General features: G+C 40.7%; 1 long non-coding RNA gene across 1 annotated transcript; it reads right to left on the bottom strand.

The window, feature by feature from the left end:
* Positions 1 to 559: 559 nt before the first annotated feature.
* Positions 560 to 15,508, bottom strand: LOC119493591. The gene is made up of 3 exons (XR_005207992.1): positions 15,361 to 15,508; positions 14,337 to 14,344; positions 560 to 571 (listed from the first exon to the last, which is right to left on the bottom strand). It is a non-coding gene; the product is annotated as an uncharacterized LOC119493591 (long non-coding RNA).
* Between the last annotated feature and the right edge of the window lie 1,873 nt (positions 15,509 to 17,381).

Consider the following 17,381-nt stretch of genomic DNA (forward strand, 5'->3'; position numbering starts at 1 on the left):
GAAAATGGGTTCTATGGGTACCAGCTAGTATCCTCTTTATAGACATGCCCAGTTTATGATAATCACATGCAGTTTGGGGCAAGTCATAGTCAAGTCAGCACACTGACAGCTGTTGCTGCCTGTTGGACTTGAGTTTGCCATGTTATGATTTGAGCATATTTTTTATGCTAAATGCAGTACCTGTGAGGGTTTCTCATATCTTGAGGTCAGCCTTTGAAAATGAACATGCCAGTTTTTCCTCAACAAAATTTAGCGCAAGTTTGGAGCACTATTTAGCCTCCTTTGCAGCAGGCTAGTATGACATGGTTGGTACCAGTGTTGGAAAATTAACTTTTTTGTCCACCTGCCACTGTGGCTAGTGGATTCCAAAATCTACCAGCCACTCAATAGATTACCATTGTTTTTTTGGCTGGTGAGTGAGGCAGATCAACCAGCCAATTGCATATTTTACCAGCATGTGGCTAGTGGCTGGTGCTAATTTCCAACCCTGGTTGGTATCAATGGATTCCTCAGGTTTCATATGTTGCCAGTATCTTCACTCTGGCTTGAAAAATGAACTTTGACAGCCCTACTTAGAAGATAAGAATCTCGATTCTTACATGAATATTTTTTTCCTCCACCCCTATTTTTTCAACCCCTTGAAATCAGCGGACATCATGCTTTCCATTGCACCATTTCCAGCCACAACAGCAGATATTTGAAGCAAAGAGGATGAACCAACTGTATGCTGCCTGCCCAACAACACCAAACTGGACGTCAAACAGCTTTAGTGCAGATGAAGGGTGGAGCGATGATGACTTTACCTCGGGTGTGTTGGTGCTGAATGACAGCCAAGTAAAGCATCAATCAGGGTGGAGATGTGCAGAAATGATGAGAAGGTAGTGTGAGGAATCTTACTCTGCTGGAGTTACGTCATTCAGATAAATTACAAACAGGACACGTTTCAAAAGGTCAGTGTTACCCGATAACACACTTAATTCCATGACGCAAGTGAGCAAACTGACCTCAGTCAATGTCAGTGCAACACTTCTGTCCTTGACTCAGGACGATATCTCAGATATATTATCACACTCTGGATAACCAACACACATAAAATACCACTGTAACCACTGTTTCAGAAGCTTTTCAGTGACTGTATTTCACTGTGTAGACAGAACCCATTTTAACTCACTGAAATATTCATCGATATGCTGTTAAAACAACTATTACATTTAACATAGATCTAAATCACTGGTTTCCTGTGGGCTTGGTTTAAAACGCAGCAGGAATTTAGGAATAAAGGTTGAATGAAAGGCACTATCCAGCTACATTATGGGAAATGTAGGAACCAGTGTTTACTTGGAACTTGTCTAAGACATTCTCATCCCAACTCATCACATACTGACGCTTTGTCAGACCCCTCGGCGTCACTTTTCGGTCGCAGTAAACACGTGCTTAATGTTGTGAATTCAAGAAAATATAATCATCAGTTATATGGATATAATGTCTAAGTGGGTAAAAGCAAATAATAGTCTAGCCAAGCTAGCTCTCCTGACAGCTCCGTTTTCTTTATACATCCATGGTCAGCTCCATCGGGGCCGTTTGAATGCATTTAATATAAATGTCAGTATATGGGTGCTCTACAGTTGTAGCGTCAACTGATTTGACCACAGAGATGAGAGTGACGGCTGGCTTGACCGCACGTTACCGCAATACGATAACGTTTCCTGTCCATGGCAGAGTTAGCATGCAGCTTTAGCCATGATGTCTAGCTCTGCTTTTCCTGCAATTTGTGAAACCCAAAGTGTTTCCATACTTTACTGGATGTGTAGTGTTTACCACGTTGGATTTAACATGTGAGGGTGCAGGTCATATCCACGCAGACCCTTCGCCGTTCTCTGCTTTCTTGTTTCAGCTCGCTGTGGCCAGCTACAGTTTGATTCGGTTCACTCATACGGAACGGATATGACGTCACGTTACTCAGTCTACAACAATAAAAGCAATAACTTCATTCTACCTCCACATAAACTCAAATGAAGCAAATATATCAATTCTGGCATTAAAAAATAGATTTCTAAATCGTAAACAAAATTTGCGATACATTGGTGAATCGATTTTTTTCTCACCCCTATTAAACAGCAGCTCTAACCAAACAATAAGTTGTCCTAACATCACTGTCACATATCATAAGCCTCTCCTCAATGATAAAGCAGCACCATAAACAATCACAACAATGAAGCAGCAAGACGTCAAATTATATATTCTGATAGAAATGATCCGTGATCTGTAGAGACTTTTAGCTTTAAAAGATTTGAAAACAGTCATATAATAGCTGCTACACACACACACACACACACGCACACACACACACACACACACACACACACACACACACACACACACACACGTATAAACAAAGGGGGCGGAGAACAGACCAAACTGAGGTTTGAGTGACTCTTCATTAAACCGGCTAAGCTACTCCGAGCATTGTTGTGAAAGATTGTAAAACTTAATTCCTATCAGACACGAGCATTACCATCTTATTTGTTGTCTTGAGCAAACATTGGCTTAATCCCTCACACACCTCTTGGGACAAGAGAGGAAATAAAGACACACACACACACACACACACACACACACACACACACACACACACACACACACACACACACACACACACACACACACACACACACAGAGAAAAATCACACTCAAACACTATTTACACTAATAAATGCAAGGGCACACACACACATACAAATCCATGCATGTGTGGAAACAAACACACAATTTAACAGGTCTTGACTGGCACATGCAACACAAACAGTTGGTGTCACACAAATACATTTGGGCATTAAAACACAAAGACACACTGACACACACACACACACACACACACACACACACACACACACACACACACACCTCTACCCTGGCTGGCAGAGCAATGTGTTGCTTGGCATTCTGCAAATGTCAGAAGGATAGCGCTCACAAATGCAGCCAGGCACCTGGGAGATTACATTTTATCAACATACAAATGAGCACTGCTTCATACTACACTGGGCACTGTGACAGAATACTAACCATGGCTGAGATGATAGGAAAATGGCTGTGACACTGAATTGTGGTGCCCCTGTGTGTGTTTGTGTGTGCGGTATTAAAGCGGTAGAGCTGTGATGTGGATGTCTTGCTGTCTGCAGTGTCAATGCAGCTGAATATGAAAGGAGAATAGTCAAATAGGGAAACACTGACGCTCACCACAGTTTATCTCATCTGCAGTCCTGAGACTTCAGATTACGCTCAAATGGCTGTAGGACAACACATATTATTAACCTAATCTTAAGACTTGAAATACAGTAGCATAGCAAACTACTCGCCTTTTACAAAGCTACAGCAGTCATACAGTTACGTGTGACTTTAATCTGATGAAGAACACCGCCAATGTTGGTTTTCAGCAAAGGTCATTTTTCTTCTTGTAAATCATGTAAAGCGAGCTGCCATACAAGGTGCTGGTCCAACCACCAGGAGAAATTTAGGGTTAGCATTACGCTTGTTCGAGATGAGGCAGGCAAGCGCAGAATCGATCACCGGCGTTCGCCGCGCAATGCATGCCGGTTAGATTTGTGTCCGACTTGATGCCGACTTGCTCTGACGTCATGCACACGTGGGGAACGATAACCTCACGAGATCGAGGCGGCCGCAGTTTTTAGAGCCAGGCGCCGCAGTTGCTCTCCACCGACTGCAAGACCCCAGGGCATTATGGGAAACGCCTGGCTGTCGCCTGATCAAAGAGCTGATTGGCTCTTAGTTTTGACAGCAAACACCACGTGTTGTAGAAAGTCACAACTTTGTGTGTAATTGTAATATTTAATGCTAGATTGTATTAGTCTCATGTTGTGCAATGAAGGTTTCATCTGTTAACAAACATATCTTGTGTGGTTGATAATAATTGTTATAATAATGAAGGTTATCTATATATAACACTTATCAAAATGAGTGCTCATTACAAAGTGCTTTACAAGGTGGATATAAAAATAATAAAGGATAGAATCCAATGCCAGACACACGAACATTTCCACATATATTTACAAACAAATGTAAATAAATCCCAACGTGGTCTGAAAACTACAAGTAGCCTACAGATCTGATCTAACAGGAAGTAACTTATTTAGTGACTTCCTGTAAATTCCGTGCTGGCTGCTCGAAATGGCTGGAAACTGTCTGACTTGACCGCAGCTTTTAGTCACCACCCCCTACTGCTGCCGCCTGATCTCATCTACTATCCAGGCGAGACGCAGTTCATCTCCAACGAGCCTATTGACATTGTGAGCATGTTAGCAAGCTGACGTTAGCGTTTAGCTTAAAACACCACTGTGCCTAATAGGGATGTCATGATACCAGAAATTTAGTTGCCGAGTCAACAAAAGTAAAACAGCAAATCCCATGTACTTCTATGTACTACTCCAGCATGCACTCCTTACCGTTTGCACACTGTTTTTTGTTAGGAAGTTAAACAGGTCATAAATAATTCATAAACAATAATCTGTTTTGTATTGCTGTGAAAACATCTCCTTCAAACAACTGGATTTATTCAAATTTCTCGCCAAAAATTACGTTTTACAAAATTTGAGCACATAATGACTTTAGAATTTAACATCACCGAATCCTCCTTTTTAGTGAATAGTGCCTGAACGTAATGCTTTTTACAAATGTAAATCAGCTGCAGGATGAGAGTTAGTTAACAGTAGCAAACGTCTCCTCCGGCGAAAGTAAACTCAAAAGTTATCGTGATGTGTTCAAATGTAATTGCAAAATGTAGTTTTTGGAGAGAAAATTGAATAAATCCATTTGTTTGAATGAGATGTTTTCACAGCAATATCAAATAGATAATAGAGAGGGAATTCTAACCCGTTTAACTTCCTAACACTAGATCTAAGCAGCTTATTAGCATCATCAGAACTACTAATGCCAAGATTTTGTTTTACCAATAAAAATAAAAAGTGTGTGTTTTTGTGAAAATAACCACTAAAGATGACTATAGAAAAGTAAAAGCATAACATTTGAATTTAAAAACAACAACAAAAACAATCTGTATCGGCCGATATGGGCTCATCCCCGATCAACAATTTTTACCCGTGTCAAAAAAAGAAAAGAAAAATGTGATTTGGGCATCTCTAAAAGTTACATTTGCTCCCTTTTTCCTGCTGATCCAATCCGTGACTCAAAACCGTGATACGATCCGAACCGTGAGTTTTGGGATCCACTGCACCCCTGATTATCCTACATTATATTTTTGCACATGAAAAAGCAAAATGAAGAGGCTAGATCTATGACAAACTTTGTGCTCTTGTAAGCAATGTTGGGCTCTAGTAAACAATTTAATCAAAAATACATTGGTTGTTGTCTACAGATATGAATGGTGATGACACAACAAAAAAAGTCACACCCACAAGGCGCGGTAAACGAGGCGGGGTCCGTGTCTCGAGACGGGTCGGGTGGGTTGCCGAGACGGAGGAAAAGTGAGAGAGCAGACGTGAGCGTGATCGGGATTATACGCTTAAAATCTGATTCTGGTCTGGCGAATCTGTTCCTGTGTGCTCACAAATGTTGACTTGCAGACTGAGCAGCACTCAGAATTAGTTTTTTGCTCCCTCAAATCTTTTGTCATCAATATTCTTCCGTAGCGAGGTGGACATGATGAGGGGCAAATTAAAGTGGTCAATGTGGAAAGGAAGTAGGTGGGAGACAGAGACAAGTGGTGAGGAGGAAGTAATAACATTTATTCATTGAATTGTTGTGAAGGTCAGATAGTGTGAAAGTTAATCGATTGATGTTAGTAACGATGATTGTAGTACAAGCTCAGAGAGACACTGATCCCCAGATGCTTCTTTTCTTCTCCGCGCGCCGCCGTGTCGCCGTGTCAGATTTGAATCCTGGAGCAACTCATGAAACAGATGAGATATTGATGTTGCAATATGCTTGAGCTATTTCACAGGTATCAATATGTGATTTATTCTTTTCTATCATACACTTCAAATATCCATCTGTATGTGTGTGTTTGTGCCGGCTATTTATTTTCCCATCAATATGCAAAGTGTAAAGGTTGCATGCGATGCCTCTCAAGTCATTTGATTGCAAAGAAGTGCAGCTTATACAACAGAGGATGCAGTGTGATATAAAGAGATGGAGCGCTGCATCTTTCCTCTTCTTCTCCTATGTACAGTATGTATGTATTCTATTGTATGTATGATGAGTGATACCCCATAATAATGTTCATGAAAGCATATTTGAAAGAGAGGTCAGTCTGATTACCATGATGGGAAAACAGGAAAGGAGACATGAAAAAGAGATGAGAATAAACATGAGATAAAGAGATAGTAGGGGTGTAACGAATCATCTACTACATCGATGTATCGATTTATATTCCTAAAATCCAACTACATCGATAGGTACTCGGCAATCTCAGAAAGACGACTACAAAACAAAGCAGGCTGATGGCGAGGAAGAGCCAGATGTGCGAGAGATTTTCAAGCCACGTTTGAGTTCCAGCATGTGGAAACATTTTGGCTTTTGCAAAAAGGGAGATGTCCTTGATAAATCGCTCGCTGTTTGTAGAATATGCGAAGGCCAGATAAAGTACAACGGCAACACAACCAATCTTTCCATGCACCTACTGAGATGCCATGGACTTTGTTTTTTGTTAAATATTATTTTCTCTATCATCTGTATTGAAAATGAGAACAGGAGCAGGTTCAACCTGAAGAGAAGTTGATTTATTTTATTTTTTGCTAAATATTATTGCTCTGCCTTTTGCTTTGAAAATGAGAACAGAAGCAGCAGGTTAAACCACTGTTCATTTAAGTTGAATAGAAGTTAGTTTATTTTATTTTGTGTTAAATATTGCACTGCCTTGTATCTTGAGAACTGAAGCAGCGTTTCCTGAAGTTGCACTTTTTTATTATTTTCAAATAAAAGGTGTATGTATTTGCCATTAATCATTGTGTTTACTTGATATATATATCCATATTACATTTATCCCAGAGTCCCTTACAAGAAAAGCTTTAAGGAACCCTGACCTGTAATGTCCAGTATTCAAATTCAATCGGCTCCTCATCTAAATTGCAGAATATGATTTTACAGGACAAACATTTCCAGAAGAATAAACTGTTCAGACGAAGGCTGTGATAAATATTAAAAAATAATCATTTAACTATTAATAATAATGGTCCAAAATTATGTAAAATTGCATAGTTTTAATCAAAAACCTTAATTTTTCGGGGGAGGAAGACCCCCAAACCCAATATCCCCTATAGGTGAAGGATCCTGCTTCGTAGTACAGGCCTCTGATGTCCAAACTGATATATTCATTCTACAGCACTCTGCAGCCTGAACATAGCCTACTACTGCCACTTATACAACCACAGAAGAAGACGAAACTCTGACAATTACACAAACATGACCGACAATAAATAACAAGAGGTGAGGACACCACGGCGGGAGGAACAAGCAATTATACATCAATTCAATAGCTTGCAACTTGTTATAGAGTCAGCAGCAGAACAAAGCATCAGCAAGGCAACAACATAATCTCATATGAACATTATAAACTCCTCCGAAGGTTGCAGACACAAACACAACGCAGAAAGAGAGCAGCACACATAATAAGCACACAATGCTGACGTTACCTTACCTAACAATGTTGACGTGTTTCCTCTGGAGAGGTAACATCATCATAGCCACACACAGCATGCGCCTGTTCACCGACGTCTTGGGTGTGATTGATTTGTTGCACAGCGTGCAGTGGTAGCTGGGTGGAGTTAATTAAAGGGACACACCCAAGGTGAATAGGGTAAAAATTATTAACCAATAGATATCACCATGAAACTTCCCCAGCTGATTACTTACTTGAAGACAATTATGTTTCTTTTTTTATATTCTAAAAAATGTATGTTTAAATATGCAAATGACGCATTGTCTTATAAAATGTACTAATTTGCATACATTTCCAGAACAGAAATCTGGACACTGGATAAAGCCAGGTTGTTATTATTGTTTAATTTTGCTAACATATTAGAGTCAAAGGGTATTGTGGAGCGAATTTTGGAGATCTCTCTGTATCACTCCATAAATCAGAAAATAATGTCATTAAAAAAAAAAAAATCCATTTTCACCACATTTTTAGGAATAAAATGTTGTATAAATAAGGCTATGAACAACCCCCTCAGTAAGAAAAACCTCCAGAATATAGATAGGAATTAAACTGGAAAGTTTGGTGGATGTGAGTGCTACTGAAGTGGAGATTTCTGGCTCAGAGAATGAAAAAAAATAATTCTGAGAAAACAGCCTTTAAAGATATGTATATGTATAAAATTCCATAGGCTACATTTTGCAAGACAATATAGGTGAGTAGGGTAAGCATAACTAATACATTTCACCATGAAACTTCCCCAGTTGATGACTTACATTAAAACAATTGTTTCTGTATTACAAGTTTTCTGAAATGTATGTTTAAATATGCAAATGAGGCATTATTTAATGCTAACATTTGTTGAATTTTTCTTTTTTTATCCATGCCTAAGTACAATAATGCTAAACATAAACCTGCAGAATATTTTTGGAATCACTGGGCAAAAATTCCATAATAACCTTTCAGCATATTGTAATTCAAGTGCTCTGAGAGAAAACTAGACTTCTGCACCTCCTCATGGCTCTGTTTTCAGGCTTTCAAAAACCTAGCCCGTGACGGGAGACTTTGGCCAATCACAGGTCATTTCAGAGAGAGAGCATTCATATTGAGAGTTCCTATTGGCTGTGCTTTGGCTGGTGTTAGATGTGGCCTATAGATGTGGGTAAATAGGGGCCTACTACACCCACTAGTGGGTTTTATCATCTATTTGAATGGTAAATCACCGAAAAAAGGCATAAAAGTACACAACAGCGACCTCTAGCAAAAAAACACAGGGTTTTCACCCAGGAGACTGGAGTTCGCATTCTGTGTGAAACCAACAATGTGTGTCCTTGTGTTCGTAGTTATTTGAACCAAAAACATAATGTTTTTTCCTAAATTTAACTAAGTGGTTTTGTTAGCCTAAACTTAAATAAGTTGTAATTTTGTTGCCTAAACCTAAAGAAGCCGTTTTGTTTGTGTTCAAAACATGACATTTCATTCAGTTTTAAAACATGTTAAAACGTGTTGCTTCTAAGTTTCACTTTCACTTTTGCAACATAGAAGGCATAGTAGGCCCCTAATGACCCACATCTATGGTGCTTATAGCGACTGATAGCGCCTATTTCATGGCCTGATATAAAATGGGGTGTATTATTATACTGTTAACAAACCACTATGCCAAGTGGCGACTGCACCCCCTACACAGCCCCAACACACGACCAGTGAACGTTTACATTTAGAACATGTGCGTTTTACAGAGTGTCAGCTGAGTGCATATCGTGCCACCTCTCTGGACATGGAGCTCTCTGGAGCTCGGCCCTCCTGCAGAAGCAGAGATGTCATTGTAAAGTGGTGTCCTACAAAGCAACAGAGACAAGAAAAATCTTTAAAGACACACTTTTTCCCTCACAACAAAAACATATCAAGTCCTCGAATTCTACTTCTTCAGCTGTGTGGCAATCTCAAGATGTGCAATCCACACACACACACACGCACACAAAATGATGGGTTTGAAGAAGCTGCAGCATTTTAGACCAAATAAGAGGAGAGAAAAAGAAGCATTTCAGTAAAACCAGACAAGCACTCATTATGTGGTTTATAAAAGCAATGGGGGAGGGGGAGGTGGGCTAGATGAGAGGAGGAGAGGGGCGAGAAAGAAGAGAGAGCGAGAGATTCGCACACCTCTGTTGGAGTATACAAGGTCAAGAACACTCATCGTGACAAGATGAGTGATTGGAGGGGAGTTTCACGCAGAATCTGTTCCATTAAAATAGCTGGGAATCAGACAAGTGTGGCGCCTTTGAGTGTGTCTGTCCGCACATCACAGGAAGATAGACAGATCTGGATCACTAGACGGACGGACGGACAGACAAACAGCCGCAGTCACACACACAGCCGGTTAATGAGAAAAACTCTTTTAATTGGATCCTCTGTGTTTGGCGCTCACCATAGAGCTTGAAAGAGGCACCATACAAACGAATAAGAATGTGTGATAGTCCATTAATGGTCCATTAAAATGCGGGGATGCATTTTGTTTTTCCCCTTTTTGTGCATGGTTTCTCCCCTGCCCAGTCGCACAACAGTTTGTGAAATAGTCACAAAAGTTAATGTATTGATTTGTGTACATAGCCAGGGGTAGGGAGGAGGTCAAAAAATACCCAGGAGACCAGTGTTTGTGTCCCGTGTGAAACCACAAGTCAAAGTTGATTTATTTGTCACTTAACTTTCGTACTAAGTTTTGCAACTTCCGGTGTTATTCTAACACAAACTGCGATCCTTTCCTAAACCTAACTAAGTAGTTTTGTTGCCTAAGCCTAACCAAGTCGATATTTTCCTCAACCTAACTCAGTAGTTTTATTTTGAAAACACTTGAGCGGATATTGACACTTGTGTCACGTGTTGCTGGACATTTGGAAGAAAAAGTATGAAAAATAGGTTGTTGAAAGTCGTGCTGAGCGTCACGAAAAAAAAGGGGAAATCGTTTAAATGTACACAAATTAAATGGATTAAATTTTGTGAGTATTTCACGAACTTCTATGCAACTATGTTGGTCTCCAATACCTGTAGTGGTATTTGGTGAAGGAAGGAAGCTCAACTAAATTTTCTGAACTGGTCTGAGTATCGAATAGTGTGACTGTCTTGATATATAATGTAAATCATTTAAAAAAATGTAGATAAAATGAAACCTAGTTTGGTGAGGTATAAGGGGAGATGAATCCTCACCTATTGAAATGTTCTCTAGGCATGAGTCGTATCTTGAAGGCCCTGATATACACCACAATGACAGCAGAGTGGCACATGGCTCTGCTCATACTACATTGGGTGTCTGCTTCCACAGATTTATTCACTTGTGCACTCTGCGGGTACAGTTGCCACACTCAGCCTAGATTTTGGTCTGCACAGACCCTCGGGGACATGAGCAGAGGACAGAATTTACATCACATAGACCCTCGCCGTGTCGCAGCTATGCAGATATGGAAGATGGTGCACTCAACCATGGCCAGAAAATTATGAATTTTGTTTTTGCCTCATAGCTTTATGTTTATTCCTCAGTGTTTTTTCTCTCAAAGGCATGATGGTGGAAAAAAAGAAGTAGGTGTTTTTGTCAAGGTTTAGTTCGGTATTTTAACAAGCATGAATGTCCCTGTTTTGGTTTATAGTGTCAAGAAGATGAGATGAAAGAAGGTAGTGGCAAATTTATTTATAATAGATGTATCACAGAATCATAATTGGGTAGAAAAAATGACCCAGCTGGTTTGTTTTTTGGGACAAAAATATTTCAGCACTTCATATCCCAGTTATTCCTTTGTGATTTTCCCCCATGGACATTGCTTTATTTACCCCTTTTACTATTTAATTTCGCCCCACCCGCATAGTTGTGGAAGCGTAACGGCCACCCTCCTGTTCCTCCCAGTTTAAGTGTTATCTCTGTCAGCATTTGTTGCCGTTGTTAGCGCTCTGAGCACCATTAGCTGCTAGCCGCCGGCTCAGACATCCCCTTGTTCAGAGCATGGATATATTAAGAGAACTGGATACAGCGTTGGAGTTGGGGCCCCGTTCATTCCTATGAAAGCTTGACTTCCGACTTCACAAGTACCCGGATTTTCCGGCGATCTTCTGCATCCATTGGGCCCATGGAGCAGGCGCAGTAACGCCGCTCGGTCACATGGTTTGGTCACGGGGTCACAGCTGTCATGCTGTCGTCACAGCTTACTAACTTTTTTTTTTTTCAGGAACGCCCTGATCACATTCACACAGTTACACATTCACATCTGGAAGCTGCCTAGTACAACCACAGTCTGATCTGCTGGCCACTGAGCAACTCCACTGGAGAGGTTGGGGTTAAGTGTCTTGCTCAAGGGTTATCACTAGAATATCACTACATTATCACAGCAATAGGAAGGTGTAGGGGGAAGCAAACAGGGTCAAAAAAGTGAGAACAAATAGAAAAGATTTTGACCAATTTCTCCACTTTCATGTTTCACCATAAATACTAACTTTGCACTTACAGCTGTTATCCTGCAATTTCACTGTGTTTGGTCCTGAGTGTTTTCCATCGACCAGGACGATTTGAAGTGAAGAATGTGTGTGTGTGTGTGTGTGTGTGTGTGTGTGTGTGTGTGTGTGTGTTGGAATGGGCTTTCAATACGGGCTAATGCTTCTGAAAACCAGACTGACTCCCCCTCGATGCTGCACAATGCCAACAAAACAAACCGTTTTTCTATTGAACGTCTTCTGAAGTATGTAAAGAAATTATGAAAGTTGAAAACTGCAGACAATTCTCACTTCAGCGAATAAAAAAAAAGTCACATTCTCCATTACAATGCCTCCTTCATGTAATAGTCCAGCATTTCTTTCTTAAATACTACACAGAACACTGTATTGTGTCCTGTTAAAGGACAAGGCTGCCCTTGTTTTGTCTTTTTAATTGTATAAACAAATCCCCCGAATAGATCAAAACCAAAAGCCTGATAACTTATGCCTCTATTCCAAAGAACTCCATTGTTGAGAGAAAGAATAGAATTAGCGCCTCGTGGTTGTATGCCTCTGCCAACCAGTGAAGTTGCAGTTTACATCCATGGCTGTCCAAAATGTCATCACTTCTTCATTTTATCTTATTAGATATTTGTGTGAAATTGCCATAATTAGAATATGAATTATTGATTTATGGCCAAAAACTGTATTTTGTGAGGTCACGTTACCTTGACCTTTGACCACCAAATTGTAATCAGTTCATCCCTGAGTCCAAGAGGACATTTGTGCCACATTTGAGGAAATCACTTCAAGACGTTTCTGAGCTATCAACACATTCTCACTCCCAACTCGCCAGATCCCACCATTTGGTCAGTGCCCCTTGGCATCGGAGAGCTAGGTTTAGGCAACACAACCACTTAGCTACGGTTAGGAAGCGGTCGTGGTTGACTGACGTGACAAAAGAGGTCAACACAGGCCACGAACACCAGTCTCCTGGTTGAAAAGTCTCGTGTTTGTTTTTCCCATCCACCACCCCTTCCTGGTCAAACCTTAGCGCACTCTCACGTTATTAATACTTTGTCACTTGCTCCGACCGTCGAATAATGCCGCGGGTGGGTTTACATTGGACTTAGTTGAAAGCCTGGTCATACCATACCTAAAGGGTGCCTCCGTGCGTCAGTATCTAATGCCGAGCAGCACTGACCAAGTGGCAATATTTGACGATTTAGAAGTGAGAGAGAGTTGGAGATATGGCGTTCACGAGAATGGGAAGGATATGAAGTTACAGTGACCTTTGACCACCAAAATCTGATCAGTTCATCCTTGAGTTTAAGTGGACATTTGTGCCAAATTTGAAGAACTTCCTTCCATGCGTTCCTGAGATATCACATTCACGATAATGGTGCGGACGGACGGACGGACGTATGGATGGATGGACAACACAAAAACATAATGCCTCTGGTCCCAGCTGTCACTGGCACGGAGGCATACAAATGCTGTAACACAAAAGAACAACATCTACACCTACGGTGCTGGGTGACATATTCCATGTTTATTACATTAAACATGGACACTGTTATTCTGAAACTGCATATTCCATCTCTGGGGAGTAACTCTGTGAAGGATAGACGTCACTGCGCATGCTCAGGGACACAATGCCGTGTTTACTCTGCTGAGTAGAATAAACCACACTGGCCGTGTTCATTGTAATGAAGGAGTATGTCATTGTGGACAGTGTTGAAAGTCCTCATGATTGTGCGGATAATAGCCTGGCTGCAGGAGACTGGCTGAATTGTTTTCTGAATGACTCTCGGTGGGATGGATAGTTGATTTATTTTCAATTTAAAGACCTGATCCTCGACCGCACAGCACACTTTCTGCCCAACCGCCAGACTCCATGTGGTCGCCTTTTTAATACAGACCCAACTGCAGCTCTTGTGGACACCGAAGGTTTTAATCAACCTTCCCTGCAGAAAGAACTATAACAAGAAAGCCTTTGTGACTGGGGCTATACCATTTCCTCAAACAATGCACTGCACAACTGTCAGAAGGCACACTCTTTTACCTTTCACCAGATTGTTCAATTACTGAAAAAAGAGCTTCAGGCAGCTGAAATTACATCTCATAAAGTCTGTCACAACTCCAGAGAGAACTAATCATCTATCAGAGGGCTGACTCAAGGAAAATTTTCTTTTTTTCACTTTGTTCCAAATACATTTTAACCTGGTTCTTACTGTGGGATATTTGCCCTGTGTTATTAAAGGTTTCTCGTCAAACCAACAGGGCCGGCTCTGGCCTATATGAGGAAGGGTGCCCACCATCATTTATTATTATTATTATTATTATTATTATTATTATTATAGAGGCCGATCTTTCATCGTTTTCTGTGTATGGAAAGAAGGATTTGACAGGATGGAAATAGATCAGATCTTTTCCATGAGACTGAGTAAAAAAAGCTTGTAAATTCATTAAGGCATACACAATACATCCCAAAAGATTAGAATTAAATTAATAATATTGTTCTGTTTTCTGTTAGACTTTGTAACACCCACAGGCCACATCTAACAACCAGCACACAAAGGTAATTCAATCAAAAGACCTGCTTCAAGAACAGCAACAGAACCGGTGAGTGAACAACACCACTTCACTTCAATGTGCCTGCATGTCCTTTATCTTTGGTTTTCTTCTTCCCCAGAACAGGATCAAGTCGTCCACGCTTGTAACTGTGTTTTAAAAGAACGGCTTTTAACTTCTAAAAGTACCCCTCCAACATAATCCCAGTCAAAAGGGAGTATTGTGCATACCAATGCATAGCCCGTCTTTAATGTCAATTTAGACATTTCCTTAAACGTGACTTTACACTCCTTTCCTATCAGAATTCTACAATGGTGTATTAGGGCCATTGAAGGTGAAAAATAATAATAATTATGGAGCCGGGAGAGGGGGTGATATTCCAAGAAAAAAGTTGCAAATTTACAAGAAAAAAACTCACAAATTTGCGAGATTATAAAGTCATAAATTTACAAGAAAAAAAACCTCTGAAAAATAGTGGAGTGCAAATCCATGACGAACTCATTGCATTACCATAGTTACACTGATGCTTTTAACTGTCACTGTGTCAGTGTGAAGGGAAAACATCGCAGAAAAAGCACATAACATAACTCCTTGTGTTGAACCACAGATTTTGGTGAATTATGTCCTCAGAGTTTTCTTCAGAGCCAATCTGGGGAAGTAAAAACATTCCTCACACCACAGGAATATCTGGAAAGATAATATTTAGAACTATCAAAAAATCACGGCTTTGCTGACGATTGTCGGGAGAATCAGGCCCAAAATTGGATTAATTCTTGTGTAGCGTGTACCCGGCATTAGACTGCTGTCCCCGCGACCGGGCCCCGGATAAGCCGATGAGAATGGAGGGGTGTCCTTAGAATCTGCTACAATATAATTTTGCACTCTGTGGCTCACGTTACTGCACAGTGTTTAAGGGTGGCATATGTGGTGTGATGAGGGTGATCCAACCTTGCAAAGTGAAGCAATGTGGTTCCTTAAAAAATAGTAGTTTTTTTTTTTATTACCACGGTTTTGGACTCCACTATTTTTCACACAAATTTACGACTTTAAAATCTCGCGTGTAAGTTGTTTCTCGTAAATTAAACACTTTCATTTCAGAGAATATTCAAAGGGACTGTGTAACTTTTTACATATAAAATATACGTTTAATCAATTTTTTATTGCCAATGTGTGAACAGGTTGTTACCCATCCTAAAAAATAGACCTTCCGCGACTTTCTGAGTTTCCTCTATCAGCCTGAAGACTACTTTAATGTGAAAAAAACGGGACGTGTTTTCCGGGAAAATCAAACGGCTGTCAAGTCAAGCGTGCCTTATTTTCAGCACCAGTGTGCAAACATAGGTAATGTTGGGTTAGAAATCCTCTAATGCCAACAAACGACCAGCCCCCACCACAACTCAGACTCCAACACAAACTCCACGGAAGCACAGAAAAACCAAAGTTATATCTAGTGAAGCCCGTCTTATAAAACAAGAATGTGACCGACGTCGGGAGAAAGCTAATGTTGTGGGAGTGTGTGTGTGTACGTGGTGAATGAGTGGTGAAGCAAGAGAGGGTGAGCAGCGGCGAAACAAGCAAGCAGCGTAGCAGAAAAGAGTCAGTTTAGCTCTGAGAATATCAAGGGAATGTACAGTGGAAGTTGCAGTTTGTGCCGAAATAAACGCTGCAGCTCCTCCAGACCAACGGAGGTTTCCATGTCTTGTTTCCCTGCTGCTGAGTGAAGTGACGGGGGTTAACTCCGGAGCGAATAACGCTATCGACTTCGGCCCAGGAGACCAAGACTACGGTGTCTCCCCTGTTCCTTCTGACCACGGTCGGGAAGCTGAAGCAGGAAAAGTTGACACTAGGATCAACATCGACCGGGCCTTCCATTCATGGAGGGACCTTCGTTTGGTCAGCTAACATTACTGCCAAGCATTTGAAATATATAGTGATATTGTGCTTTTAGCTGTCAGTCACGTTAAGCCTCGTGTGTGTCGCCTCACTGATTTGACCGACGCTTGTTCACGTCTACGTAGTGCGAGCACTAGCGCGAGCAACAGGACGCTGACTGTCGTTGACTTAACGGCCACAGGTGTCACTATTAACAAGCAATTTCTTTCTTACATTGAGTCCTTTGAAGTTTATTTCTCATAAATTTACGACTTTAATCTTATTAACCATAATTATGTTCATTTAGCTACAATGGCCCTAATACACCGTCATAAAATTCAGACCAATATTTGTGTTGTATCTAAAAATAGGAACATTGAGAACATGGTTTCCAGGGAACATGGAGTCAATGTTGAGTGTACAGTCATGCAGTCTGATAATTGATCCTACTCTGGTGCTTCTATTCTGAGAAGTCCTCCTATTGTTGGATTTACGAAGTATAGTTCTGCTATTCTGAGGGGCTTTATAAAGTACCAACCCAGGCCTCTCATCCACAAGTGTCTTACATCAACTTTGCAATTGTAATCAAGCCTTTGTAAACTGGAACAATCAGCTGCCTATCATCATGTATTGTGGGCAAAGAACATTAACAGGACTCATGATCTGGGTTTGACTATGTGTAGTCTCCAATTTATCTCAAATAGAGAAAAAATAAAGTTGACTCTCTGTGATGCGATGCTCCTGCAGGATACAGACAAAGTGGCACTACAAATCATTTTAGCCACGTCCCTGTGATAGATTGAGCTTGTCTGCT

This window comes from Sebastes umbrosus, chromosome 1 (assembly GCF_015220745.1).
Source record: "Sebastes umbrosus isolate fSebUmb1 chromosome 1, fSebUmb1.pri, whole genome shotgun sequence".
NCBI classification, from domain to species: domain Eukaryota; kingdom Metazoa; phylum Chordata; class Actinopteri; order Perciformes; family Sebastidae; genus Sebastes; species Sebastes umbrosus.